Genomic DNA, 10,403 nt, shown 5'->3' with positions numbered 1-10,403 from the left:
CGTGGGATCTGTCCTTAATGTGTTGTCTAATGTGCAGTGATGCTATAACTAGTAGTGAAACAGTATTTTTACACTTTGTGTTTCTGTGTGGGTACAAACTGATGAGATCTTTACTAATTATATACTGAATTGATCTTCTGTATATAAAGATAATTGGAAATGAAAAAAAAACCCTGGTGTTAAATTGGAAATTGCATAGAAAATTAATTAATTTAAAAAAAATATTATGTAGGATCTCTGTCTTTAATGTGCTGTACACTCTTATTTAATGCTATAACTAGTACTCCAAGAGTATTTTTTTTTCACTTTGTGTTGCTATATGGGGGCAAACTGTTGAAATCGTTACCTAATATATACTAAACTGATCTTCCGTATATAAAGAGAATAGAAAATGAATCATGATGTGATTGGAAGGGGAGAGGGAGAAGGAAAGGGGAGGGTTGTGGGTGGGAGGGAAGTTTTTGGAGGAGGAAGCCATTGTAACCCATAAGCTGTACTTTGGAAATTTATATTCATTAAATAAAAGTTTAATTTTAAAAAAATGACAAAAAAAAAGACCTGAGCCAAGAGTTCTGCACACTCTGACTTCTTTTTTTTTAACTTTTATTTAATGAATATAAATTTCCAATGTACCGCTTATGGATTACAATGGCTTCCCCCTCCCATAACTTCCCTCCCACCCACAACCCTCCCCCTCCTGCTCCCTCTCCCCTTCCATTCACATCAAGATTCATTTTCAATTCCCTTTATATACAGAAGATCAACTTAGTATATATTAAGAAAAGATTTCAACAGTTTGCACCCACATAGAAACACAAAGTGAAACATACTATTTGAGTACTAGTTATAGCATTAAATCAAAATGTACAGCACATTAAGGACAGAGATCCCACATGAGGAGCAAGAGCACAGTGGCTCCTGTTGTTGACCCAACAAATTGACACTCTAGTTTATGGCACCAGAAACCACCCTAGGCTCTCGTCATGAGTTGCCAAGGCTATGGAAGCCTTCTAAGTTCGCTGACTCTGATCATATTTAGACAAGGTCATAAAAGACAGGGTGAGGATAGTAACCAATGATCCTAAGAGTGGCATTAACCAGGTCTGAACAAATATACAGCATTAAGTGGGGAAGAGGACCATCAGTACACACAGGTTGGGAGTAGAGCCATTGGTGGTAGAGTAGAGGTTATGATTACAAAGGAATGAGGCCCAAGGGCGCTAGACAGGGTCTAGAACAAAGGACAGAGTCATTATTAGAGGAGCTAAGAAAAGTGCTGTCTAAGCTACAATGAAGTTTTCTGATTGAGAGGCAAATAGAACCTGATAGAAGGGGCTTGATAATAATCTGGTGGGCTTTAGGCCTTGTAAGTTAAGAGGCCCAGACCTATCTATCTCTTCACATGGAGTACATCCTAAGGGAGGTGTGAACCTCCTAGGGGAAGGCACTCTGTTGACTTTCATTACTTGGCTGGCCTGGGAGGAGAGCTGGCCAGGTCAAGGCAGGTGGCATCTCTAACAAGAAATTTACAGTTCTGCCTGCAATGTCGCTGACCCTACTTGGCTGTCCCCTTAGCTGCAGTGGACACTTTGGAAGTTGGGCTGAGTGAAGGGCTTTTCAGCTTAGAGCCAATAAGAACTGTGCCTCTAACCTGGGCATCCTTCGACTCCAGGGCAGGTCCATTTCCAGTGATCCAACTCTTGGCAGAGCTGCCAGGGCTCTTCACAAGCTGACTTCTGCTGAAGCCCAGGCTTACCACATTGAAAGCCACTGCAGTGGACTGGCCTGTTGGGTCTCCTTGAGGGCAGATCACTGTACAGATCAGCCATTAATAGGCCTGCCACCCATTGCTTCTGATGCCGAGCTTTCTTTCTTTTTTTTTTTTTTGAACAATAAATACCTGAGATTTATTGAGAATGCATCAAACCCACAGAATGCCTTACTTTGCATAATTTATTTATTTTTTCTTTTTCTTTTTTTTTAACATTTATTTAATGAATATAAATTTCCAGTGTACAGCTTATGGATTACAATGGCTTCCCCCCCCCCATAACTTCCCTCCCACCCGCAACCCTCCCCTCTCCCGCTCCCTCTCCCCTTCCATTTGCATCAAGATTCATTTTCAATTCTCTTTATATACAGAAGATCAATTTAGTATAAAGATTTCAACAGTTTGCACCCACATAGAAACACAAAGTGAAACATACTGTTTGAGTACTAGTTATAGCATTAAATCACAATGTACAGCACATTAAGGACAGAGATCCCACATGAGGAGCAAGTGCACAGTGGCTCCTGTTGTTGACCCAACAAATTGACACTCTAGTTTATGGCGCCAGTAACCATCCTAGGCTGTCGTCATGAGTTGCCAAGGCTATGGAAGCCTTCCAAGTTTGCCGACTCTGATCATATTTAGACAAGGTCATAAAAGACAGAGTGAGGATAGTAACCAATGATCCTAAGAGTGGCATTTACCAGGTTTGAACAATTATACAGCATTAAGTGGGGAAGAGGACCATCAGTACACACATGTTGGGAGTAGAGCCATTGGTGGTAGAGTAGAGGTTATGATTACAAAGGAATGAGGCCCAAGTGCACTAGACAGGGCCTAGAACAAAGGACAGAGTCATTATTAGAGGAGCTAAGAAAAGTGCTGTCTAAGCTACAATGAAGTTTTCTAATTGAGAGGCAAATAGAACCTGATAGAAGGGGCTTGATAATAATCTGGTGGGCTTTAGGCCTTGTAAATTCAGAGGCCCAGACCTATCTATCTCTTCACATGGGGTATATCCTAAGGGAGGTGTGAACCTCCTAGGGGAAGGCACTCTGTTGACTTTCATTACTTGGCTGGCCTGGGAGGAGAGCTGGCCAGGTCAAGGCAGGGGGCATCTTAACAAGAAATTTACAGTTCTGCCTGCAATGTTGCTGACCCTACTTGACCATACCCTCAGCTGCAGTGGACACTTTGGAAGTTGGGCTGAGTGAAGGGCTTTTCAGCTTAGAGCCAATAAGATCTGTGGCTCTGACCTGGGCATCCTTCGACTCCAGGGCAGGTCCATTTCCAGTGATCCAACTCTTGGCAGAGCTGCCAGGGCTCTTCACAAGCTGACTTCTGCTGAAGCCCAGGCTTACCACATTGAAAGCCACTGCAGTGGACTGGCCTGTTGGGTCTCCTTGAGGGCAGATCACTGTACAGATCAGCCATTAATAGGCCTGCCACCCATTGCTTCTGATGCCGAGCTTTCTTTTCCTCCTGGTTTGTGTTAAAGCAGACCAGAGGATGCAAGTCAAGGGAGTGCCCGTTTCCCATCTCTAATCTTCGGTGGCCTGAACTACAAGTCTATAGTCACAGGCATGTTCTGTAGTAGTTTTTCTAAGGTAGTCAATGCCCATGAGGAAAATTATATTCTCACTTGAAAACTTTCTTTCCCTTTGGTCTGAAAGGGAGGTTTTTTCTACTTACTGTATATTTCGCTGATGGCGAAGTGAATCTAGCTATGAGATTATTATTTAAGTTCTTATTTTGGCTATGCTATTGCAGAAATATGTTAGCCATCTCTTGTATAAGGTCTAAAGATTAAATTGTGCATCCTACAGATTCCTTCATAATAGAATTAGTTTCCTACCTTGAAGAGAATAGAGAAATGAAAGAACAAGTTGGGCTTAGAATAGAGAAATGAGGGAGCAAGTCCTAGATCGCTTGCTGACAATAGCAATATCACATGAATACTTAGCAAACCGTTTCAACCATTAGATAACAACTTAAGAAAACATTTACCAGAAGGTCCAATGCCTTCTATAAATTTTAAGAATCATGTATTTGAAAACACCTCTTAAATATCTAACATGGTGTAGTTTGTTTAACCAGTAAACTTAAGCACAACCATCTAAAATGTTTTTAGTTTCTTTCTACCAACAAGTCTAAAACATATGATACACAGATTCAGGTCACACAAATTAAAATGTATCTTTGATTGATTTTAGCAGCTTAAATTTATGGACAATCTTATCTATAAGCCATTTAAAATAGAACTCTTAATAAAATTTCCTCATGTGGACATACAATATGTACACACATATAACATAGCATAATAGACCAATATAGCAATTTTAATAATAGCTTTTAAAATCTTTAACTCTTTTTGTAGATTGCCAATTGATTTGAATTGCTTTTTCTTTTTAGTAACCTCAGTTAACCATACTTTCTCTCAGTTGGTACTGTTAATACATTATTGGCTTCATCTGTTTACAGAGCCATCCCAAAGTACTGAATACAATAAAAGTGGCTGGAAAAAGTCCATAGGAACCTATAGGAGGACAGCTAAACACAGAACCAACAACGCTTTAGTTTTATGAGCAGCAGATCATATATAACTGTGGATGACAAAAGACTTTAAGTCGCCATGTTTAAAATTATAAACTCATCAACCAACAAGAGGCACTTGCTTACTTCACAGTATTTTTGAAAGCACCTGTAGGATTTTACAAGTATTTAACCCTTTAAGCCTCTGGGGCTTTCTCATTAAGATAACTATCATGTCAAGTAACACAAGATCATTAGACTTTTTAATTCTCAAACATTTGTATTAATAGCATTTTCCATTATAGAAACTTAAAGTCTGGTACCACATCACATCTTGACAGTACTTCTAATATACTCCAAATAGACTGATTAGTTGGTGTCTCTATAAGATGAGAAACATAGGTCCTTCAATTTTTTCAGTTGGGCCCAAACTGGAAAAACCAAAGTCCAGTGTTTACTGGAAATTTTAGAGACCAGATTGTTTGAAACTTTGATTTTTTGAATGCCTGTCAAGAATGCCAAGAAGGCTCAAAATCCAAAATATCTGGTTGAAATAAGATTTCTTAAAATCATGACATAACATAGACCAAATTTGATCATTGTTACAAGGTGATTATTCAAATTTTTGAAAATAAGCACATATTTAAATAACTGATGCCTAGCTTTCTTTTCCTCCTGGTTTGTGTTAAAGCAGACCAGAGGATGCAAGTTAAGGGAGTGCCCAAGTCCCATCTCTAATCTTCGGTAGCCTGAACTACAAGTCTATAGTCACAGGCATGTTCTGTAGTAGTTTTTCTAAGGTAGACAATGCCCATGAGGAAAATTATATTCTCACTTAAAAACTTTCTTTCCCTTTGGTCTGAAAGGGAGGTTTTTTCTACTTACTGTATACTTCGCTGATGGCGAAGTGAATCTAGCTATGAGATTATTATTTAAGTTCTTATTTTGGCTATGCTATTACAGAAAAATGTTAGCCATCTCTTGTATAAGGTCTAAAGATTAAATTGTGCATCCTACAGATTCCTTCATAATAGAATTAGTTTCCTACCTTGAAGAGAATAGAGAAATGAAAGAACAAGTTGGGCTTAGAATAGAGAAATGAGGGAGCAAGTCCTAGATCGCTTGCTGACAATAGCAATATTACATGAATACTTAGCAAACAGTTTCAAGCATTAGATAACAACCTAAGAAAACATTTACCAGAAGGTCCAATGCCTTCTATAAATTTTAAGAATCATGTATTTGGAAACACCTCTTAAAAATCTAACATTGTGTAGTTTGTTTAACCAGTAAACTTAAGTACAAACATATAAAATGTTTTTAGTTTCTTTCTACCAACAAATATAAAACATATGATACAGAGATTCAGGTCACACGAATTAAAATGTATGTTTGATTAAATTTAGCAGCTTAAATTTATGGGCAATCTTATATATAAGCTAATTAAAATAAAATTCTTAATAAAATTTTCCCATGTGGACATACAATATGTACACACATATAACATAACAAAATAGACCAATATAGCAATTTTAATAATAGCTTTTAAAATCTTTAACTCTCTTTGAAAATTGCCGATTTGAATGGCTTTTTGTTTTTAGTAACCTCAGTTAACCATACTTTCTCTCAGTTGGTACTGTTAATACATTATTGGCTTCATCTGTTTACAGGGCTATCCCGAAGTACTGAATACAATAAAAGTGGCTGGAAAAAGTCCATAGGAACCTATAGGAGGACAGCTAAACACAGAACCAACAACGCTTTAGTTTTATGAGCAGCAAATCATATATAACTGTGGATGACAAAAACCTTTAAGTTGCTATGTTTAAAATTATAAACTCATCAGCCAACAAGAGGCACTTGCTTACTTCACAGTATTTTTGAAAGCACCTGTAGGATTTTACAAGTATTTAACCCTTTAAGCCTCTGGGGCTTTCTCATTAAGATAACTATCATGTCTAGTAACACAAGATCATTAGACTTTTTAATTCTCAAACATTTGTATTAATAGCATTTTCCATTATAGAAACTTAAACTTTAGTATCACGTCACATCCTGACAGTACTTCTAATATAATCCAAATAGCCTGATTAGTTGGTGTCTCTATAAGATGAGAGACATAGGTCCTTCAATTTTTTCAGTTGGGCACAAACTGGAAAAACCAAAGTCCAAGATTTACTGGAAATTTTAGAGTCCAGATTGTTTGAAACTTTGATTTTTTGAATGCCTGTCAAGAATGCCAAGAAGGCTCAAAATCCAAAATATCTGGTTGAAATAAGATTTCTTAAAATCATGACATAACATAGACCAAATTTGATCATTGTTACAAGGTGATTATTCAAATCTTTGAAATTAAGCACATATTTAAATAACCCATAGCTCTTAATAAAAATTCAGCTGTTTTTGAACAATTAGAATTTAACAGACATCAAGAGAACATAATAGATTACTTTAAACCATTGCTTTAACAGAGAATCAGAGTTTAATTCTATGTCAAAGAGAAATTGAGCTTCCTGTGATCTTTTGCTGTGAGGTTTCCTTCCTTTACCTTCTTTCATGTTGATGACCGTGTTTCTGTGTTTTTGTGTGTTACACATCTTTAAGCATCTTTTGCAGGGCAGGACGAGTGGCAACAAATTCTTTCAATTTCTGTTTGCTATGAAAACTCTTAATTTCACCTTCATTCACAAATGAGAGCTTTGCAAGATATAATATTCTGAGCTGGCAGTTATTCTCTCTTAGTACCTGGGCTATGTCTTGCCATTCCCTTCTAGCTTGTAGGGTTTCTGATGAGAAGTCTGCTGTGAGTCCAATTGGGGATCCTCTAAGAGTAATCTGACGTTTCTCTCTTGCACATTTTAGGATCTTTTCTTTATGTTTCACAGTGGTGAGTTTGATTACAACGTGTCGTGGTGAGGATCTCTTTTGGTCATGTTTATTAGGGGTTCTATAAGCTTCCTGTACCAAGATGCCTCTGTCCTTCTCCAAACCTGGGAAATTTTCTGCTAGTATCTCACTGAAAATGCCTTCTAATCCTTTCTCTCTCTCCATACCTTCAGGAACTCCTAGAACCTGAATGTTGGGTTTTTTAATAGTATCCTGTAGATTCCCGACAATATTTTTTAGATTTCTAATTTCCTCTTCTTTTCTTTGGTTTGCCTGTTTCCTTTCCTGTTCTCTGTCTTCTAAGTCCGATATTCTCTCTTCTGCTTCACCCATTTTGTTTTTAAGGCTCTCTAATGTGTTTGTCATTTGATCTATTGAATTCTTCATTTCATTATGATTTCTCGTCACTATCACAGTTTCTTGTTCTACTAGTTGTTTCATTTCATTTTGATTCCTCCTTAATATTTCATTTTCACGAGAGAGATTTTCTATCTTGTCCATGAAGGATTTCTGTAGTTCAAGAATTTGTTTTTGAGAACTTCTTAATGTTCTTATCAATTTTTTGAGATCCACTTCTTGCAATTCTTCTATCTCATCATCTTCATAATCTTGAATTGGGTTGTCTTTTTCATTTGGGGGCGTCATAGTGTCTTCCTTGTTCTTGTTACCTCGGTTTTTGCATTTGTTGTTTGGCATATTGGAAATATTCTTTAGGTTCTTCACTGTGGTGTTTTTTCTTGTTATACTATGACTCTAGATTAAGTGGACTGTCTGCTTTTGATGGAGCCTTAGAGGCTTGAGATGAGTGTGGCCTGAGTGCTCTGTTGGTCCCTCAGGGTTGAGGGTGTGCCAAAAGTGACACTCCCAGGTTAGGTGTTGTAAATCTCTCTCTCTCTTTCTTTCTTTCTTTCTTTCTTTTTTTTTATTCAAAAGGGAAGTAATTCTGCACAGCTCGTGTTCCAGCGCTGGTGTGTTGAGTCTGCCACTCGTGTCCTGAACTTGGGCTCCCACACTCTCCACGCAGGTCCACTGTGAATCACTAGTTCCGGAAGAGTTTCCTCTGCTGCTTCTTCCCCTACTCTTTCTTGAACCTGCAGTATCTCCACTTTTATTAAACTCTCTCTCCCCGGATTATCAGTGTGCTCCCTTCCTATTCCGCCATCTTGCCGCAGTCCCCCACTCTGACTTCTTGACTTCCCTTCAGTCATCTATTCCTTCATTTACCCCTTCCTTCCTTCTTTTCTTCCTTCACTTCTTCCTTCCCTCCTTCCTTCCTTCCTTCCCACATTCATTTCTTTGATCAACTCCACTGAATATCTCTTAGGTTCCAGACACTGCAGAGTTGAACATCTTAAGATCCAGGGATGATGAAGCCATAGTCCCCCTACTTTTCTGAAACTTTTATCTTGAAGGATTCAGAGACTTTGGTAGAAGATGCCAAAATAGTATAGCAGTGCTAGTAGAGACTGATTTACAGCATGGAAACTTCAGCCAGAGTGGGCAGCGAGGTCAGTTGTGAGGATTTACCTTTGTAGGAACAAATGTTCCTGACTTACAAGTTACCCCTCTTCCTTCTCCAGGTTCATGTGAGTAGCAAATTCTCAAAGTCACCATTTTATTTTAAAAATGGGGTTGTTTTTGGTGGAAGACAAGGAAATATGTTCATCATATGAATCATCAATTGAAGTCTTTCAAGAAAAATAGAGTGCTCAAATGCTGTTTTCCATTGAGATTCTGGGAAATATTCTAGGAAATTAGTCCACAACCAACTAAAGTGATCCCCTCTACCAGAAATAGTCTCATACAAATATATCCAATGATTCTGAAGAGCTTAGATTGCTTTGGTACATAAAAAAGTAAGTGGGATGCATTTTTTGTATTAACTTGCTTTGTAAATCAATGTTCCTGCATCAGGACATGATTTTTTTTGACAGGCAGAGTGGACAGTGAGAGAGAGAGAGAGAGACAGAGAGAAAGGTCTTCCTTTGCCATTGGTTCACCCTCCAGTGGCTGCCGTGTCTGGCGCGCTGTGGCCGGCACACTGTGCTGATCCGATGGCAGGAGCCAGGTGCTTCTCCTGGTCTCCCATGCGGGTGCAGGGCCCAAGAACTTGGACTATCCTCCACTGCACTCTCTGGCCACAGCAGAGAGCTGGCCTGGAAGAGGGGCAACTGGGACAGCATCCGGCGCCCTGACTGGGACTAGAACCCGGTGTGCCTGGGCCGCAAGGCGGAGGATTAGCCTGTTGAGCCTCGGCGCAGGCCTGGGACATGATCTTTAAGTGCTATCCTGTGCATAGCCCTCTTCCTGTGTCCTTCTGCCTGGAGGTAGTTACCCAGGCATACTGCAGTGACCTTTTCTTCTCTCTAATCTTGATCTTTTAAAGCTTGTGTTCCTTGGTGTTTTTCTTGGAATACACTTGATCCAGAAATTCACAATGAGGTGTAAATGGATGAAAACACCATTTGCATTTTCATCAAGACCTGCCACTTAGTCCAGAGACAGTAGTACTTCCTTTCAAATTCCCATGCTCACAAATAACCTGTTTTCCAGAAAGGCTTCCACATGACCACAAATTCCGGGTCGTGTAGACTTCAAATTCTAATGGGAAAATTTCAAGACAGCAGTAAACCTGACCCATGGTGGGGGAAATAGGGGCTCTTTCTCTTCCCTAATTAAGTCACAGCTCTAGTATGGCTGTTTGAGGTGACACTGTTGTTTTTCCCCACTTGCAGAAGCTCATTTCTTCAGATACTTTTGGAGTCAACCATTCCACACTTGTAGTCCAAGCAGAGCACACTTGAGAACTGAATGTGGGCTTTTGTCAACGTCAGAGTATGAAAACCGGGGCAGGGCACTTTACAATGCTATTGGATCACAATTGACCTGACTCTTTTTGGTTGCTAAGACAAACATCACTTGGTTTTTCCCCATGTATGAAATCTGTGAGCAGGCAAGCTCCTGTCAACTCATGTGTGCATGTGATCAGATGTTTGCACGTATTTGAGGATAAAGTCCTTGTAGGGAGATTGCTAAAAAATGGGTAATGATAATAACGGCTTACCATTTTCCACCTACTGTGCTAAACGTGTTACGTGTCCTCAAGCTCTCTCTATGAGATAGGTATTATTACTGCCATTTTCAACATGAAAAGACTGAAACTCCAATATAGTAAGTAAATTGCTTAAGATCACACAGAAAATGTAAGAGACAG

This window comes from Lepus europaeus, chromosome X, assembly GCF_033115175.1.
Source record: "Lepus europaeus isolate LE1 chromosome X, mLepTim1.pri, whole genome shotgun sequence".
Classification (NCBI taxonomy): domain Eukaryota; kingdom Metazoa; phylum Chordata; class Mammalia; order Lagomorpha; family Leporidae; genus Lepus; species Lepus europaeus.
This window is presented reverse-complemented; position numbering follows the sequence as displayed.